At 40.3% G+C, this 21393-nt stretch overlaps 1 protein-coding gene across 3 annotated transcripts in view; it reads left to right on the forward strand.

The window, feature by feature from the left end:
- Positions 1-21393, forward strand: part of KCND3 (potassium voltage-gated channel subfamily D member 3) — a 752547-nt gene that overhangs the window by 434152 nt on the left and 297002 nt on the right. The window lies entirely within an intron of this gene.

Consider the following 21393-nt stretch of genomic DNA (forward strand, 5'->3'; position numbering starts at 1 on the left):
CAGTCCTCCAGACATTCTTGAATGGCCTTGCTGAATATATGAGGATATTACTTTGCTGGAATGGGCAGTCTCTTTGTTGGATTGCTATGCCTCTTTGCTGAATATATAAGGATATCTCTTTGCTGGAATGGGCCATCTCTATGCTGAATATACTGTATTTGTTTTTTTTTTTGTTTTGGACTTTTTTGTTTTCTTAGATCTGCTAGGGGAGGATTGATTAGGGGAGGGTCATTAAAAAGGTAGTGCAGCTCGTGTTAGTGTAGGGTCCTGCTCAAAATAATCTACGTTGCCGTGGTGACATGCTGCATGTTTTTTGGCCATAATATAATTCCTTACTGTTACTGTAAAACTTGAAGGAACAGATGACTTAGAATACAAGTTTTAAAATTGTAAGAGTAGTTTTTTTTTAAATTGTAAGAGTGTCAAAAATTTAATTGGTTGCACTGAAGGACTCGGTGGGATGGCCAATGGGTAGATTCGGTGGGATGGCCAGTTAGCGGGCCCTGGGGAAAGTTGGTCATCAGGCCCAGGGAGGCCCAGGCCTAAAGCTGTGTAGGGGGCCCCACATGTTCTGATGGCTGCTCTGTGTATTACCATGCATTGTGGTGTACAAAGTAAATGGCACTGCAATGTGTTAATGTATGTGAAAGCATTAAAGAGGTTGTAAACTCGTTATTTTTTTTTTTTTTTACACCCTGCAAGAGAAAGACATAATGAGCTAGTATGCATCGCATACTAGCTCATTATGCAATACTTACCTTAGAACGAGCCCCCGCCGTGCCGCTCACTCACCTCTATGATGGGCGACATGTCCAGTCGCCCATCTTCCGGGATCGCGGCATCCGGCCATCTGATTGGCCGGAGCCGCGGTGACGTCACTCCCGCGCACGCGCGCGAGAGCCAAAAGTCACGGCACGGGACTCTGAAGGAACGGCACGATCGGCCGTTCCTTCAGAGCGCATGCGCCAGTGACATCACTGGCGGCATGTAAGGTAAATATCTCCTAAACGGTACATGTTTAGGAGATATTTACAGTACCTATAGGTAAGCCTTATCATAGGCTTACCCTTAGGTACAAGTGTAGAGGAGGGTTTACTTCCTCTTTAAGGTAACGTTCTGCAAATGTAGAAGATCTATAGTAGATCTATTAGCATTAATGGTAAACATAGCAATAAACACATATATTGGAAGAGAACTCTCTGGTAGGATTTTTTTCTCCCTGTCTTCTCCTGTCATTATTTAAAGCGTAACTCCACTTTTGGTGAGGAAAAAAACATTCCCCTCTGGGTAATCTCTGTACATTACCAGAATTTTAACAAACTTTGTTGCAGATTCCTACCTTTTGTTATTATGAAGAAATCATTATTTGTTCCTCAGTGCTGAGTGGGTCAAATGGGAGTGATTTCATAATTATCTATCAGCTGTGGCAGCTGTTTAGCTCTAATGAGGAAAGCTGCTGGGTCTGCATCCCTTTAGATGTGTTCCTATTGGGAGTATCTCACCAAAAAATGAAATTTTTATTGCAGGGGATGCCTGAAATCTGACTTGTATCTTAGGCATACTTCTGGGAAAATCGGTGAGCCAATCGCACAAGCAGGAAATTATGTTTCTGGGGTGTGGTCAGTACACATTCTGTGTACAGAAAAGATCCAGGTAGCCATATTGCATTGCAATTTCAGAAAATTACAACAGCTGACGATTGAAAAGGAAAGGTCATTTTTAATAACATTCAATTACAATATGAATTGTGTCGCAATTGTATACGGTAATTTGTTTTTTTCTTTATTTTCCTTTTTTTTTTTCCCCACGAAAGAGGAGCTACCCTTTAAATTTGGCGCTGCTGAACAGCCACGTCATCTATTAACAGAATTCTGTAAATGCAAAAAAAGTCACATTTGCTCGGTGGCAGAGAGACTTGTAGTTTTCAATTAGGGGTCGACCGATTATCGGCAATGCCGATATATCGGGGGCCGAAATGCACTTTCCCCGATATATCGGACTCGGCCCCTGAGGTTACAGATATTGCCGATATTCCAGGAAAGGGCTTGTACCGGAGTGATGCCTGCAGCTAGAGGCATCACCCCAGTACCGGCGTCCATAGCCCACGGTCGGCTGTCTTGTAATGACAACCGATGCGGCTGAGAAGCAGCTCGAGTGTCAATACAAGGAGTGGGAGGGGACGTCCCCCCTCCCACCGCCTTCCGGGGCTCGCCCGGGTCTCCCGTATCACCGGGAGACCTGGGCATCCTATCTCCCCGGCCGCCGAAGAGAAGACCCGATCAAAGCCGCATTCGGCTCTGATCGGGTCTCCATGTAAAAACCTGGAAGTGATCTCATGACATCACTTCCGGGTATTCGGTGCCAGGTTAAAAAAAATGACAGCATTCAAAACAGCCAAACTTGGCTGTTTTGAATGCTTTGCAGTGCAGATGAGGGGTTTGGGGTTCTTCAAGACCCCTAAATCCCTCCACAACAGTGAAAAAAAAAAATAATGAAAAAAATTTTAAATGTCCGAAAATATCGGCCAATATCGGCCGATATCGTTATCCGATGACCAAAATATCGGTATTGGCACTAAAAAAAACTATATCAGTCGATCACTATTTTCAATGGAGCATAAGTTCCTGGACTTGTAGTTAATTTATACTTCCTCCAGCCTTGTAACTAAAGACTATAGGAAAAGTCTGCAGGACCACTGATCACGGATGCAATGCTTTTCAGTCTCCAATGCAATAAAATTAAAAAAAAAAACATTTTTTTATTAATCAGTATGGCTGCATCTATTATTTATTTGGAAAAGGTGGTGTAAGCATTATTAATCAGTAGAAGCCTGAATGGACTGTAAACTAATGAAATACTGTTTCACCAAAAAAAAGAAAGAAAAACCTGTTGGCTGTTAAATATTTTGCACGAATCTCAAGACCCAGATTTACCTAGCAAGGGGTATTTTTTTAGAAGCAAGTAAGCAAAACCTATTTGAAACCACAGATGTAGTTACTTAGCAGTGAGTTGTCCCTTGGTACCATTTGGGCTGATCACATCCCAGCATGTTTCACCCTATAAACAGTGTGATCACGTCCCATGACATGAAGTAAAAGAAGACAAAGGATCTTATTACAATACACACCTGGCCAAAAGCACCATGTACCATTATACAGATTGCTCCATAAACCCTGGAGCTTTTATGCATGTTTATACAATTTGTGTTCATAGCTTAGCTCCTGCTTAGCATGATTAATGGCAAAGTACAGTGAATGTGTGTAGACCGCATATTATACTGTGCATGTACTGTCGGTATCATTTATACATATAAACATTTTTTTTTTATAGAGATCACTTTTCAGGGAATAATATATACTTATTTTCACAGTGGCTGCTCATGTCAGCACAGCTGGTTAAATAGCAGACAATTTAAATAAACTGGACTGCACACTAGGCTACTGCTTTTTATTTTTTTTTTGGCCTTCTTAAGCTATGACATTTAATAAAGTCCCCAAATGGCAAATTCACCCCACCTCCTCCGTGCAGCAGACAACAGGACATAAAGGCCCGTACACACGTACCGATCGTCGGCATACAAACGTCGGTGGACGAAGGATCTGCCGATTGTACGCGTGTTAGTATGGTGCCTCCGACAGATGTCTGCGCACAATCCGCGGACAAAAGTCTTTCGTGCAAACATGAAAATATTTGTATGCCGACACCAGAACGGACGATTGTTCGCCTGTCAGTACACAATTCGGCCGACAGACCGCAGATTTGCAAGACTGGGCATGCTCAGAAAATAGAAAACACAGGGAAAGTTAACCATTACATGACATCACTTCTGCAGTCGGCGGACAAAATTCTTGTGCTGTCCTTGTGCTGTCTTTGCACTTTTCAGCAGACACCGACATCCCGGGGAGAAAAGAGGAACATTTGTAAGCCGACCATCGGTACGTGTGTACGGGGCTTTAGAAGAGGTACGTAGAGCAAAGGCTTCTCGGTGGACTCATTCAGTCAATACCAATAGTACCAAGTGCACTAAGTGTCCTAATGGAGCTGCCTGCAGCTGATTTAAACCTACTTAAACAACTTAGAGCCTGTTCTTCAAATATGCATGAATGTAATGGCAAGAATTTCAACTGCTACACTCTGCAGTGTTTGTACCGCCTGAAGTTATAATATTCAGGACACCTCAAGCAAGTTGTTCATTAACAATCAACCCCTGCCAGCAAGGATAGGACAGTAAGTGCCCCTTTGATCCCCAGGAACAGCACACAGACACTCACTTGAAAGTAAATCGCTTTACTGCAGAATGCCTTAGAACAAGATAAATGACAAAGACTTTATAAAAGGCAGGTGGGACCTTTAACCCATACCTTGCTGGCAAACAAGCAGTGATAGACAATTTTACTACAGAGCCCTTTTGAACACTACAGTCCCAACTGTGGGGCACGTACAAACCATTTATAACAGGTCCCATCACTAGCCTTCTAAAGGGGTAATCATCTTTAAAGAGTTATAGTACTTCATTTTTGTAGAAAAAAAAAAAAAAATGTATGTATATATAAAAAGTATATAAAGTGATCAACTGACATCAGTTTTTCGTTGCCAATACCGATATTTTGGCCAATGCATATCGGTATCGGCCGATATGCGCCGATATTTTCAAACATTTAAAAATATATATTTTTTTCTTGACAGGTACTCTTGTGGAGGGATCTGGGGGTCTAAAAGACCCCAAACCCTTCCTCTGCACTTAAAAGCATTCAAAGCGCCAAGTTTAGCTGTTTTGAATACTGTAATTTTTTTAAAATCTGGCGCCAGTACTAGTCATGACATCACGTCCGGGTTTTTGCATGTAGACCCGATCAGAGCCGAATGCAGCTTTGATCAGGTCTTCACGCAGGCTGGTTGCCCGGGTCTCCCGGTGGGACGGGAGACCCGGGCGAGCCGCGGAAGGCTCCTTGTAATGACAGCCAAGCAGGTTCTCAGCCACATCGGTTGTCATTACAAGACAGCCGACCCACGGCTATGGACGCTGGTACCGGGGTGATGCCTCTAGCTGCAGGCATCACTCCGGTACATGCACTTTTCCAAAATATCGGCAATATCGGTAGCCTCCGGGGCTGATTCGGATATATCGGGGAAAGTGTATATCGGCCCTCGATATATAGGCTTTGCCGATAATCGGTCAATCCCTATTATAAAGAGAGATTTGTTGATTGTATGTGCAGTGTGCTTATATGTAGAATTTTACCAAGAGGATAATTTTATATGCTTTGTAAACAAACTAACATAAGAAGAGTTCCACTATCACTCACAAGCTACCCATTCGTTGGGTATACCTCCCTATTCCTGTGCTGAATAAAACATTTACATTTTTCTTTTGAGTTTTCATAATCAGTTCTAAGTTTTGGAAAGCAATTCCAAAAGTGAAAATACACCACAAATGTGTACTATATAGGTGGAGTAGAGCAGTATTGAATCCTCTGCTGGTTCTTTATGTCTTTCCAAACCCAGTGGGATGATGTTTGTAGGCAATAGAGATGGGCTCAGATGTGTTCCAGATCCTAGTCCTAACCCACCTGCCTGATCCTGCCAGGAAGCCGACACTGTACACCCATAATCACACGCATTGAGGCATTTCCCGGTCGGTGCAGCTGCGGACAGAGTTGGCTTCCTAGTTACTAATTTTCAGCTTTCAGTGCAGTCGCACTTTGAATAACAATTGTGTGGTCATTCAACACTATACCCAAACAAAATTTCTATCATTTTTTTTTAGATAGAGAGAGCTTTTTTTTGGTGATATTTATTCACTACTGTTTTTTTTTTAATATTTTTTGCTAAACAAATGAAAAAAATGTTTTTCTTAATTTTGATTTTAAAATTTTGTAAATAAGTACATTTTTCTCCTTCATTGAGGTGCGCTAATGAGGCTGCAGTGATGGGCACTGATAAGCTGCACTGATGGGTATCAGTGCCCATCAGTGTCACCTCATCAGTAGTGGATATCAGTGAAGCCTATCAGTGCCACGTTACCGACAGCACTGATGGGGACTGTTGGAGCTGCACTGATGATCAGTGCCCTGATTATCTGCGGCTTAGGTTCATTGATCACTAATGACCCAGACATAATCTCGGAGGTAGGAGTCCAGGACAACCTGGGCTCTAGCGATCACAGGATGATCACATTTAGTATAAATAACAATATAAAAAGGCAAGTGGGGAACATAAGAACCCTAAACTTCAGAAGGGCAGACTTTCCAAAATTGTACTCATTGATGGAAAGGGTAAACTGGGACCAAACCCTGGGATCACTGACCACAGAGGAAAAATGGGAATGCTTTAGAACAATATTAAGCAAAGGCATCTTGCAGTGCATTCCTATGGGGAATAAATTTAGAAGAGACAAAGCCAAGCCTGGCTGGCTAAACCGTAGCGTTAAAAAACTTATTAGGGGAAAAAAATTGGCCTTCAAGAAATATAAATCAGAGGGCACCATATCGGCCTTCCAGCAATACAAGGAGGAAAATAAGAAGTGTAAACACGAAATCAAGATGGCTAAAATCAACTTTGAGAGACAAATAGCGGAGGATAGTAAAAAAAACCCAAAGAAATTCTTTAAATATATCAACAGCAAAAAAACTAGGGCAGAGCATATTGCACACATAATTAGCGATGATGGGAGGATGGTTACAGAGGACACTGAAAAAGCAACCGTGCTGAATTCTTTTTTCTCGTCAGTCTTTACGCAGGAAAAGGAAGGGTACACTGACCATGACTGTATGGTTAGTAGTAATACACAGGACTTGCCACTATGGCTAACAGAGGGGGAAATCAGGGAAAGACTGGATAAACTTAACACAAACAAATCACCAGGCCCGGATGGCGTACATCCGAGAGTGCTCAAGGAACTCAGTATGGTTATATCTAGACCACTGTTCCTGATCTTTGCTGACAGTATTAGGACAGGAGATGTACCAGGGGATTGGAGGAAGGCTAACGTGATTCCGATATTCAAAAAGGGCCAGAGACATATCCCGGGAAATTATAGGCCTGTCAGTCTGACATCAATAATATGTAAACTTTTGGAGGGGATGATAAGGGACTATATCGTAGAGTATGCTAAAGACAAAAACATCATCAGTAGTAACCAGCACGGGTTTACAAATGGGCGATCTTGTCAAACCAATCTCTTAGCATTCTACGAGGAGGTAAGCTGTGAGCTAGATAGGGGGAGACCAGTGGATGTGGTGTACTTGGATTTCGCTAAGGCGTTTGATACAGTTCCCCACAAGCGCTTAATTTATAAAATAAGGTCTGCAGGTATCGACAGCAGGGTTTGCTCTTGGATACGGAATTGGCTAAAAGGCCGTGTCCAAAGGGTAGTAATAAACAGCGCATACTCAGACTGGTCTGAGGTAGTAAGCGGGGTGCCCCAGGGCTCAGTCCTGGGACCAACCTTGTTCAATTTATTCATAAACAGCATTGAGGACGGGATCAGTAGTTCGTTATCAGTTTTTGCAGATGACACAAAATTGGCCAGGGCAATAACTGCACAGCATGAAGCAGATATCCTACAGAATGACCTGGACAAAATTACCGAGTGGGCAACGACATGGCAAATGAGGTTTAATGTGGAGAAGTGTAAGGTTTTGCACTTGGGGACCAAAAACATAAAAACACAATACACGTTAGGAGGGGAACCCTTGGGGGAATCAAAAATGGAGAAGGATCTGGGAGTCTTAGTTGATGATAGATTAGGCAACAGCATGCAATGCCAAGCGGCAGCTTCCAAAGCCAACAGAATATTAGCATGCATAAAGAAAGGGATGTATTCCAGAGATAAGACTATAATCCTTCCACTTTATAAAACTCTGGTCCGACCGCATCTGGAGTATTCTGTCCAGTTCTGGTCGCCAGTCCTCAGGAGGGATGTGTTGGAGCTGGAGAAAGTCCAGAGAAGGGCAACTAAACTGATTAGGGGGTTGGAGGACCTTACCTATGAAGAGCGGCTGCAATCGCTCGATTTATTTTCCCTGGAGAAAAGACGTCTGAGAGGGGACATGATAGCAATTTATAAATATCTTAATGGGGATCTCAGCTTAGAAGAAAAGCTGTTCATTCGAAGGAATTGCATGAGGACTCGAGGACATACAATGCGATTAGAGGAGAAGCGTTTTAACCTCAGGCAACGTGGGGGGTTCTTTACTGTTAGGGCTACAAGATTGTGGAATTGTCTACCACAAGAGGTGGTTTCTGCGGGTAGTATGGTGACTTTCAAAAGACTCTTAGACTTACATCTCAAGGATCAGGAGATTGAGGGCTATGTTAGATGATTACAGTCACACACACCTACACAGGTTGAACTGGATGGACTATTGTCTTTATTCAACCTCACCTACTATGTAACTATGTAACTATGTAATTTCACACCGATGCATGTTGCTTTTGAGCATGTCTGTAGTGCTTTTTGCTGTGCTTTCCACTTTTTTGTGTTTTGCATCTTTTATGTTTTTTGATTTTGGAAAATGTGTTGTTGGTAAAAACGCAATATTTGCATTCTGGATGCAGGTCCATTGAAGTCTAATAGATGCAAAACTCTGCATTTTGCAGGAAAAAAGTCCCCGACCCTTTCCAAAAATGCAGAAGCACAAAAATGTATTGATGTGAACATGTTCCATAAGAACCCATGTTAAAAAATGAAATGCATTTCTGCAAAAAGGATGAAAAAATGAATTAGTGTGAGTCCAGCCTTACCTGTTCTTCTCAACAGGAGAGGACTGCCGATAACCAGCAAATCCTGTTTACACTGTGATCAGCTATGATTGGACACAGATGGTCACATGATAAAGAGCCGCTGTGATTAGCTTATTACCCCGATCTGTGATCAGCTGTGTCTGAAGGGCACAGTGATCACATATCCCTGCTGATGTGCACCGCAGGGGGCGCTCGGGAAGTCAATATACGCCGTTCCTGGAAATGTGCGACCGCGTTGTCGCTCAAGTTTTAAAGCACTGAGTAACTGTCAGCACTATATAAATCCTATATAATAATAATGTCGTAGCTGTCATTAGGCTATAGCACATTTGGGAAGAGGTTAGGGTGAGGTGATACAGCACCTCCATATCATACATCATCCTCAACAGTAGGGATTAGCTCAGACATGTTCAGATACAAGTCCAAACCTTTTTTGCGCTATCCCACCAGGAAGCTATCAAAGCAGACATCCAATCAAGCATACCCTGCCCTCAGGTGTACATGTACAAGGGATGTGTATATACCTGCAGCTACAGGGCAGGGAATGCCTCCACCAACTGTGATCGGCTGTTCACTTTGATAGCTTCCTGGTGGGAAAGCTCAGGTGGGTTTGGACTTGTAATATAATACATAGTGTGGTCTATATCTTAATAACTAAAAGTGTGTAAAACTGCTAATAACATATAGCAAAAAATTTAAAAAATGTGTAAAACTGCAAATAAAATATAGCATAAAATTAATAGAGTACAAACTGAATAAATAAATCCCAAAGTGCAAGTGCAAAACAAGTTCATAAATTCCAAGTGCAGCAAAATTATGAACTCAATATTTTGTTCAGATAATAATATTAATAATAATAAAAAGTCACAAATCAAAGTCCAAAAAAAGTACCAAACAGTACGAACCATTCAATAAAATAAATGGGTAATATTGTCTTAAAAGTGTGTCCCACACTTAATCGATTAACATCCACCTTAGGGCTCTTTCACACGGGCGTTCCGTATGTCCGTTTTTCATCCCATCCGTTTGCGGATGAAAAACGGACATAATGTATCGGTATGTAAATACGGATGTCATCGGATGATCATCCTCTGACATCCGTTTTTTGTCAGTTCAGTTCAGTTCAGTTTTTTGAACGGAGGAGAACCCTATTTTTTCTTCCTTTCAAAAAACGGAACTGAAGCAAAAACGGATGTCAGTGGTGTCATCCGCAGACATCCGTATTTACATAGACATGCATTATGTCAGTTTTTCATCCGCAAACGGATGGGATGAAAAACGGACTTACGGACCGGATGACACAAGTGTCATCCGTGTCCGTTACAAAAAAAAAAAAAGGACCTGATCGGGCAAAAAAAAAGGAACGCCCGTGTGAAAGAGCCTTTACGGTGCATTTCTCCACCACTCCAATCAATGTGAACACCTGGTGAAAAAAAAGCAACCACCAGCCTCTTACCAAGTATTGTGGACAATTCAGGGTTAAAATGTTCAATAGTGCATTAACCAGGATAATGGTTCTCCAAACTCCTGCTCATCCATCCATGGCGATCATCCACAGCCCTGTACATAAGAGCAATAGGTGCAAACCATAGTATAGTATGTAACGATATATTTCTATTTATTGCAATAATGTAGAAACACGCTTACAATATAAACATGAATTTAGTTTACACAGAGGATTAGGGGATACAAATCAGACATCGCAAAGCCAGGCTCACACGCTCCCGCCGAAAAGTAGCGTGATGACGTCACATCTTTAGTCACTCCCAACGTGTTTCATCAGGAAATGATGACATCAGGGGGACTGGCTAGACTTGTGTCCAAACCCACCTGAGCTCATCTTTGATAAACATATTTATGCAAGCTGAAACATAATGCATTTTTGTTCTTGGGTTTAGTTATCCTTTCAAGTGATTGTTATTTTAATTTTAAAAAATTGAGCATTTACTAACATGTCATACTTACCTGCACTGTGCAATGGTTTTGCACACAGCAGCCCCAATCCTCCTTTTCTTGGGTCCCCCAGCAGTGCTCCTAGCGCCTCCACTCCCAAGCCAAGCTCTAAATGACCATTGACACACAGAGAATAAGGATCTTTTACCCCCGCTCGCTGTCACAAAAAAAAAATGCTCTGCCCACCCAGCTGCGTCATTCATTCACAGAGTTCAGTGAATGAGAAACTACAAGTTCTCAATAAACTGCAAGGGTGCTGTTGGGCAATCTACTGTATGTAGTTCATTGTCTCTTCCTGTCAGTGTGTATCTGCCAGCCCATACAAGGTACGAGCAGACAGATACACTGACAAGTCTGCAGGAGTCCTGTATGGCACCCACGATCTGCTGACCAAAGGTACAATGCTTTCCAGGCTCCTATTTAAAATATTAATAAATGCACATTTTTGTTTTACCTGCAAAAAAGAGGAATTTAACCAATACGGTAAAAAAAACCTTCTGCTTTTAGAACCACTTTATTACTTTTGGAACACTTATTCTTTCTCATCACAAAAAGGGTTCCTCTGTGGAATGTGGTACGAAAATGGTGAACAAGTGAGTACAGTATATACCAAATCAGAGAACACTGACAATCTGGACAGGATAAATATGGAGTTGACAGGTTATTCATTTGTTAGGATTTGCAGATGTTATTGCTTCGCTTCCAGAAATTCACGTCAATTCAGTCGTCGTAATTTCCTTGTTATTGTTAGATAGAGGACTAATGTGGGGTTTTTTTACTTGTAGAAAGGCAGGCATGGCTTTGAATTAATTTTCTCCATAACTATGACTGTACCAAACCTAGTACATTGTTTACTATAATGAGTTGTGCAAATAAGTTGAAGGAAAAAATATTGATGCATTGCAACCCAATCAATCTTTCTCTACAATTTCTGCAGTTGCTTAGCAGATAATGATAGTACCTGATTGTCCACCTTAAGGCCTCATGCGCATGTTATCCTACGTATCCATGCACACATAGTCTGTTAGACCAAACCAAAATTGGTGCAAAACACCTATCTCCTGCTCTCTGAGAGGTGATCTTCTAACCACATCCAGGCACGCTCAAGCGGCTCAAAAATAGAATTAATAACCGCGCTAGTGGAAAATAAAGAAAAGCTGCAACTTCAAGTGTGACCACACCCCAGTGAAATAATATAAATTAAGTCACGCTAAAAATTAGAATGGAGCAAATAAAGTCCATATAGAGTCCATAAAATTATATTGATAATAAGAATACGTGATTTTCAATCCAGACTCCCCATGGGTATGTGCTTACCAAACAGGTGAACAAATAAAGCGAATTAATGGACCAAGATCTTGTCCACTTGATAGAAGAAAGAAACCAGGTAAGGCTCGTAATAATGATGTGATCGTTGGGTCATAAATAATGTAAAAAAGAAAAAAACGCAATAGCATAAAACCCAACAACAATGGGTACATTTATTGACTAATGACACCAGTGTAATTGTATCCAGTGATTGAAGAAAGAAGATAGTGCTCAAAAAATAGTCAACTATTTGAGCACTATCTTCTTTCTTCAATCACTGGATACAATCACACTGGTGTCATTAGTCAATAAATGTACCCATTGTTGTTGGGTTTTATGCTATTGCATTTTTTTCTTTTTTACATTATTTATGACCCAACGATCACATCATTATTACGAGCCTTACCTGGTTTCTTTCTTCTATCAAGTGGACAAAATCTTGGTCCATTAATTCGCTTTATTTGTTCACTTTTTTGGCAAGCACATACCCATGTCTGGATTGAAAATCACGGATTCTTATTATCAATATAATTTTATGGACTCTATATGGACTTTATTTTCTCCATTCTAATGTTTAGTGCGCCTTAATTTATATTATTACACTCAAGCGGCTACTGAAGACCTTCTACTTGACTTTATTTGGATGCTTCGGCCTTGCAGCCCATTTTTCCCACATACACATAGTCTGTTATCAGCAGTTTTTGTCAGAGGCGTTTTCTGTCTGGAAAAACAAAACAGAACTAGTGGGTTTTAGGAGGCGTTTTTTAGCTGTAAAAAAGCTCTAACTGATAAAAGCTAGAAAATTCTGAAAAAACGCGTCTATTTGGCATTTTATGAAGGTTTTTGAGCCATAAGCTTTTGTGGAGTATAGTTTTGCTAAAAAAAAAAGCTAAAAAATGCTATAGCTGAAAAAAGCTAAAAAAAAAACCCTATTGCAAAAAGGTTAAAAATGCCTTCTACAGCTACAGCTTTCTATTGACGTTTTGATAACGTTCATTGTGCATGAGGCCTAAATGTGTGGAGCAACACTACTATTTTCTCTTGTTCTATAATTACATCTTAGTGTCATAAGCCATCAACACATCATCTCATTCATACAAGTTATTTATAATTATAGTTTAATACTTTGTACAGCAACAAAGTATCAAGCCACAGAAAATTGAAATTCTCTTTTTTTGCCAACAGTAGAAAGAACACTACATATAAAAATTCAACATAAAGCAGCCATGGCCTAAAGCATGATGTAGCGCAGTACAACAGCAATTCATTTTTTTTTTTTTCTTATTCAAGCCCAAGGAAATGTATTTCATAGTTAATAATAAAAAAGGTTCTCTGCAATGTTCTCACAGACCAATCAAAAATAGTGATTGCTTTTCTATCATTTCCCCTGTCATTTTAGACAACAGCAATCTGTTTTTGCATGTATTGCAGATCTGCAAAGTACACCACATTCCCACGTTGTCAATAAAAAAAAAAAAAATCACATCATGAGATGTTAAGCCAGCTAAAGGAAAAAAAAAGAAGTGAAAAAAATGAAGTGAAAAACCTTTTATCAAGTCAAGGCCTTCTACCCTGCAGGGAAGAATCTGGGAGGATAGAGTACATTGACCTAGGTCATTCACTAGCACAAGTCACATTTTACCAGCATGTGCTGACTGTGCAGGAGTGCTATCCCAATATAAGAGGTACTGTCACCTTTGAAATAGTCAGGGTTTCACAGACAGCATCACTTCCTCAGCATCAAGAGAATTTAAATAAATGGGGGAAGATTGCATCTCAGCTTAAAGGTGAAACATCAGAGATATACAGTCCTATATGTCATAAAGATTGTGATGCAATACATTTTTTTTTTGGGATTGCTGTCAAACTTTCCCTTTATACTAGAAGTTTGCTGCCATGATACCATCAATGTATTTTTATATTACCTTTTTTTTTTCTTAATTATAAATGTATTTATTTCAGGTACTTATATAGCGCTGTCACAATTTACGCAATTTACAGGATCCAATTAACCTACCAGCATGTCTTTGGAGTGTGGGAAGAAATTCTCTTATACTACCAGCTGCCCCCTATTAATATAGCACTGTCTTCTCCCAGCTGAACACCTGTAGCATTCTAGAGGATATTTAGTTTTTTTGTAGTACAAAAAATCCATATTTTTAGTACAAAATTAAGCTGGCCAACTGTGCCAAAGTAATCCTTTTTTACAGCTACAGTGTCCCTGATCATGGCCATACCAGTTACAATGTCCCTAAACTCTGCCACACCAGTTGCAGTGTCCCTGGTCACCATCACACCAGTCCAGATCACTGCCACACCAGTCATATTGTCCCTAATCACTGCCTCGCCAGTTACATTGTCTCTGATCTTTATTATATGCAAATGTTTTGCCCCTAGATAACCTGAAGGGGCTCCTTGGATTTTTGGCCCTTTCAATGTGGCAAGACTGTGAAAATGTCTCATGCATGAGGTATCACCATACTTGAGAGGAGTAGCAGAATGTGTTTTGGAGGGTAGTTCTAAGTATGCCTATGTTGTGTATTAGAAATATCTTAAATCTGTAAAGTTTGTGAAAAAAAAAAATATTGCCATTTTCTTTCCTGCATTTTCCAAAAAACTTTTGGTTAAAAAAAATGACATTTTTAAAAGACTTGAGACCTCCAAAAAGCGGTCAAGAAAACTAGATGCATAATTTCTGCCCTTAGAATGCCTGAAGGTGTCTCTAGGATTTTGGGCCCCTCTATGCTTCTTGCATTTCCCAAAACATTGTGACAAAAAATTACAACTTTGAAAAACTCACCTTGCCTCTTATTAAATACCTTTGGCTGTCAACTTTCCAAAAAAGGGTAATTTGGGGGGTATTTTTATTGTTCTGGCATTTTAGGGCCTCGAGAAATTAGATAGGCACTGGCAGTCATTACATAAGGATTGATCGATTTTCAAATATATATGTCATAGTTTGTAGACTCTATAATTTTTACATTAACTAATTTGGGTGATTTTAACCAAAGAAATACACCAGAATATACTTTGGCCTAAATTTATGAAAAAAAAAATGTTTGTTTATTTGCAAAATTGTATACCAGGACATTTTTTTTTTCAAAATGTTCAGCCTTTTTTTGTTTATATAGCAAAACATTTAAAAATCAAAAAACCCATTGGTGATTAAATATCACCAAAAGGAAAAAAATGTATTTGAGTAGAGTGTTGCATGACTAATTGTCATTCAAAATGTGACAGCGCTGACAGCTGAAAAATGGCCTGGACTGGAAGGGGGTGAAAGTGTCCAGACTTGAAGTGGTTAACAAAAAAATAAAATAATAATAAATCAACCCTGACAATGCTGTAAAAACAAAGTATTCTTCTTTAACTAGCAGATTAAACAAACCATGACTTCTAATTGCAGGTACTGTACATCAATATGCAGAATGGTTAACTTACTTTTAAGTCTTCTTTAAAGTGTATCTTAATCCAAAAAGAAAAGTATGCATTTTTGAAGCTTGCAAGTATTTAATTGCGGTGGTTGCATTTGTTTTTTTTTTGTTTTTTTTTTTACTTTTTCCCTTTATTTTTACCTGGTGATTCTATGAATAACAGTTTTTGTTCCTCTGTGTCTAAATTTGTTTCTTCTGTTACTCAGGTTGGACTTCAAACATTTCTGCTCTTTTTTATCTCCAGTACATGGGGGTTGATGGCATTAGAAGTTTACAAAAGAAAGATAAAATTGTTTATGCTTTATTTTTTGCACACATGAAGTGACAAGCATACTGCCTTTCTAGCAAGATCAACAGGTTTTCTTAGCTTGAAAAAAAGAAAATAAATGCAGCCACCACTTCTAGGAACTGCTGAAAAATAAATGCAGCCACCACTTCTAGGAACTGCTCAAATAGATACATTTTTTGTTTTGGAGGCTGGATGTGCCTTAAGTTTTTACTTACGTTTTATAGGCCTCATAAAAATCTCTAAAAATGTATCAAAGTTAAAAATGTGGCTGACCACAGAATCTCCTGTTTTCTTACCTAACCTAGAAACATGAAAGGTATATTTGTACTTTTTGCTATGAGCTAGATGGTAATTTTTATTCATGTACAGTGTAAGGGTCTGTAAAAAAAAAAAAAAAATGGGGAATAACAGGAGGCGCCATGCTAAGTGCAGCAGGTAAAAGCAACCAGGTTTTATTTAAAAGCCAAATGGCTACTTACATAAATAATGCAATAACTAGTGGTGTCTGGGCCAGGTGGATGTGCTCCCAGAATCCACTGCGGATGTTAAGTGGCTTCTTAGCCTGGTATGTCTGTACCAGACCGTGAGCTGCCGGCAAATGGAACCGCAACCAGCGAGGAATACACGGGGGGCCAGGCCAGAAGTGATGTCAATGGGAGACCACAGACAAGTCAGGTGATGCCATTCCAAGCTTCCATTTGGGATTATTATTTCATTGGTAATATATAAAAAGAGGACATAAGGTATCAAAAAAGTTATTTTATGTAAAAATATATATTACATATATGTAATATAAAAATATTTATGTTGCATATTGGCATCTCTGGTGTTCTGTTACTAGGAGTATTTTTATCATTTCTGTATCCTCTTATACCATATCTGCTTAATTTTAGTATTATTTGTTAAAAATTCCCTTTAATAAGGATTTTAATATAGATGTATCTATGGGATTATGTACGGTCCCTTTAAATCAGGCATGCCATTTGGATCCCACACTGACATCTCGATTTCCAGGTCCCACCCTGGATCCAGCCTATGTTAGACTGACATGTACGGGGACCAATCAGGTCTGAAGAAGAGGCGGGAGCTTGGAAATGCGTTACCTGACTTGTCTATGTTCTCCCAATAACGTCCCTTCTGGCCTCCCATGTGTTCCACGTGGTTACAGTTCCATTCGGCCAGCAGCTCTTAGCCCAGTATGGGCATACCAGGCTAAGGAGCGGCTTATCCTCTGCAGTAGACTCTGGGACACTCCCAGCTGGCCCAGACACCATTAGTTATTACATGCCTACCTGTCTGTTATTAATTTGAAAAGCCATGTGGCTTTTAAATAAAATCCAGTTGCTTTGACCTGTGGCACTTAGTTTGGCGCCCCCTGTTGTTCCCTTTTGTTTGTTAAAGAGAATTGCTTCACTCTATGGGGAGCTGAATACTGTAGTGTTACTTTTTCATACATATACTTTTTATAATTATGGACTATAAAATAAAGGCCTTTATGCTTTTTTAACCATTAGGGTTTATCCAATTTTTCCTGCACTCTTAAGCGTAAGGGTCTGTACATATTGATATATATTCATTCATATACATTGAGTTACAATCAATTCAATTCATTTTGAATTGCATCTCAAAGCACTAAAGCAGAGTTGACTTACGTGCAAGTGTTCTGTACATCACAGCGCACAGATGTAAACCGTTTGTGATACATTGGAAAAATTGCCAGACATTGTCTTTTTAGTGCATTGTGGTACCTCGGCAGCTAATCTAAGCTGAATTGGCTGTCCACTGCATGGCACTTTATACAAAAAAAATACAGAATTGAAAAGTGGATCTAAAGGCAGAAGGGTTTTTTGACCTTAATACCTAAGGTACACATTTTCTGTGTGCAACTCCTTCCCCTTCCCCCAGCCCCCTCCCCTTTTACTTGCCCATGTGGTATTCACCTGAGCCTGATGTCAATCCAGCGCTGTGCATGTGAGCAGCAGAATCCCTGTTATCTCTCTCCTCACTGGCTCAAAGGCAGCAGTGGGAGCCATTGCCTGTCAATCACAGCCAGCGAGGGGGAGTGGGAGATGGGGCCAAGCCACCCTGTGTGTGTCAATGGACACACAGAGCATGGCTCAGGAGCGAGCCTGCATGAGTGCGCCTATAGCAAGCAGTTTGCTATGAGAGCACAGATGCAGGGGGGAAGGAGCGAGGAGCACCAGCAGGGGACCCCAGAAGAGGGATTGCTCTGTGCAAACCCATTTATTTATTTTTACCATTGCAATCATTAAACAATTATTGTTAACACAATTTGAACAGGTCCTAATTCTGATTTGCTGTCCATATTGAACACTTTTTGCATGATTGTGTTAAATATTTCACATGACATATTCATAATTGCTAGGCATTATGGCTCTGAAAAGTTTGTGCATTTGGTCATCTTTAACCACTTGCCGACCACCCGCCGCATATACACTGCGGCAGGCTTTCTCAGCTGTGCAAATCGGCATACCTGTATGTCGGTTCGCGGGAACGATCCTGGGGGCAAGCGCATGTCCGCCCCCACTAGGCAGCAGGGATGCCAATCCATGAGCCGGCGGCCACGATTGCTACCGGGCACCCGCGATGTAAACAGCACACCGTTGCTCTCTCTGAAATGTAATGGGTTTGCGGCGCTCAGATAATAGTCCTTTGTGAAGAAATAGGGACAATCCAATCTGCTTACCAGATGAAGGAATACAATAAACCAGTCAAGTAGATGCGAAATCTCAATAATCCTGCTTGGCTTGATGATTCAGCTTGGCTCAATCAAATCGGTGTGGATGTCAGGAAATATGCAAATAAACAGAAAAAAACATCTCATGGTGCAGTATATCCCAACTGTTAATACAGGAGCAAAGACCCGCCACCAAGAGCTAGAGAAGCCCCTCGATAAATGGTAAAAGAGGGCCGCTCACCAGAAAGATGATAATTGAAAGACCGTCACCAGAATCTCATTGAAATCATCAAACAATAATGGTCACACAGGCTGCTTACCAGATTTAAGTGAAACAATACGCTGTTATAACAAACTTCTCTTCACTTCCCGATGGCCAAACTCCAAAGCAATCAAGTCTCAACAGATTCACAAGTAAACTCAAAAAATGGGGGAAAAAAAGGGGTTGGATATAGTGTAGTATGTTTTAAACAGCAGACCAGTTTCTAATGAGAGACCACCACCAAATTCCTTGTGTATAGCAAGAAATCACCTGTAGATAAATGGGCTGCTTACCAGATACTCTCATTAAGACGGCATCGATGCAGATTACAGGGATCCAGCAAGGTTCTTTATGACAAAGGGATCTCATGCAGAGGATGGTCAAACATTCAGATGAGCAGTTCCACCAAGGGGGTTACAATACCAAAAGAGAGGAAAGAGGCTCATGGTGCAGTATTTAAAACTCACTTACATTTATTGTAGTCACTTACATGTAAAACTTGTAAAATCAGCAGATGTACAGAGGAAAACCGCGGTATACAATCAAAGAGCGTGTCCTGGAAACTGCAGGAAGGTCATCTGATGCATTTCGGCCAATCAGCCGTCATCTGAGGTAACTTCCTACAGCTTTGACACGCATTAAATAGAAACAACAATCAAAAACGTATTGCACGTAATGACCAGCTGTGATAATCTCTCTGAAATGATCACAGAGTGCCTGTGATCTTCCTATATAGGATTACAGGTCTCTGTGATCCTTCTATATAGGATCACAGGTCTGTGTGTTCATTTCACAAGTCCCTCCCCCATACAGTTAGAAAACACTCCCCTAGGCTCACATTTAACCCTTTGATCATCCCTGGGTTAACCCCTTCCCTACCAGTGTTATTATTACAGTAACAGTGCATATTTTTAGCACTGATTACTGTATTAATGTCAATGGTCCCCAAAAGTGTCAAAAATCTCAGTTAGGGGTTCGATCTGTCCGCCGCAATGTCGCAGTCCCGCTAAAAATCACAGATCGCTGCCTTTACTAGTAAAAAATAAAAAATAAAGTTTTTAGTTTGTAGACGCAATAACTTTTGCGCAAACCAATCAAAATACGCTTATTGGGATTTTTTTTCCCGAAAATATGTAGCAGAATACAAATTGGCCTAAAGGGATGAAGAAAATAGATTTTTAATTTTTTTTTTTTTTGGGGAATGTTATATAGCAGAAAGTTAACAATATTGTTTTTTTTTTTTTTTTTTTTTTTTCAGAATTGTCTTTATTTTTTTGTTTATAGCGCAAAAAATAAAAATCGCACAGGTGATCCAATACCACCAAAGAAAGCTCAATTAGTGAGAAAAAATGGAGATCAATTTTATTTAGGTACAGCGTCGCACGACCGCACAATTGTCAGTTAAAGTAACAAAGTGCCGAATTGCAAAAAAATGGCCTGGTCATTAATGGGCAAATCCTTCCGGTCCAGAAGTGGTTAATCAAGCATCGATCTTAGGACAGGAGGATTTTCAGCTAAAAAAATGTCTTGGTGTTAAAAAAAATGATGTGTTCCTGCCAGCTACTTCTAGTGTGAGTTTTCAGCTACCAAAGTATTCCCATCTTGCACCCTTGTGACAAGCTAATAAGATCTCTTGACTGACTGTAAAAGACATGTTTGATACATATACAGATGGTCTAACTGATTTATAATAATTGCTGTGGAGTTAACAGCCTAGACAGACCACAGCTGGAGCATAAATGCTGAGAGAAATGTCTTCCTTGTTAGCAAATGACTAACATGTTCTCACTCATGGCACTTTTAGCCTTCTCAGTGAATTCAGTTCAGGAAAAAAAATGAAAATGTTCAATTTTACAGGACCTACTCTAAAGGGATCTCACACTTTCAATTATACAGATACCTCTTTTAAAGCATTTTCTTATAATAGCATGATCTATATATATATATATATATTTATGTGAAAAGTTAGAAAATCTCCTTGTGCGATGACAAAAAAGGGAGGAACTTGTCTTGTTTTCACCACCCAGGAGTACAGGAACAGCCTGATAATAGCAATCAAGAGCTTTGTTTGTAATTACTGTCTTTCCATGGCCACCTTAAAAAAAAAAGTATTAGCTGGATGGTAGCAACCATCTGGATTCCGTTTTATTGTTGTCAGCCATTCAAACTGATCCCAATGCCAACATTTTCCAATAGCTGAAGCCCTTTCCATAAGTATGCCTGCTCAGCTGTGATGAAGGGATCGGAAAAAGAAAAAAGACACCCTTGGTGCCGGATTATCTGTGATAATAATAATAATAAGGCAGTTTTTTGTCGAAGCACAGTGCCCTACAATGCATGCATTTTCAGGGGTACAACATTAGAAAACCAAATTAAAGCGGAGTTCTGGCCTTGGGGGTCAAATTTAGATACAAATACCCCTGGGACAGTCAGGGCTAGTAGATTCCACAATGGATAGCCTCTGAACTGTCCCGGTTCGCACTTACCTGTAAGAAGAAATACTTACCTTGAAAAGTTCTTCTCCAGCGCTGCCATCTCAGGTGTGGGCAGCTGAAGCCAGCGCATCCTCTTCTGCGGCCTCTTTGGTGACGTCGGAGTCCCACAATGCACTGCACCGGCCCCGCTCGTCACTTCCGGTGCAGGCGCGGCATCCCTCCACAGCTTCTGGGCATGCTCAGAAGCTGTTTAGCAGGGAATGCCGCGC

This window comes from Pelophylax lessonae (genome assembly GCF_965119305.1).
Source record: "Pelophylax lessonae genome assembly, chromosome: 2".
Lineage (NCBI taxonomy): Eukaryota > Metazoa > Chordata > Amphibia > Anura > Ranidae > Pelophylax > Pelophylax lessonae.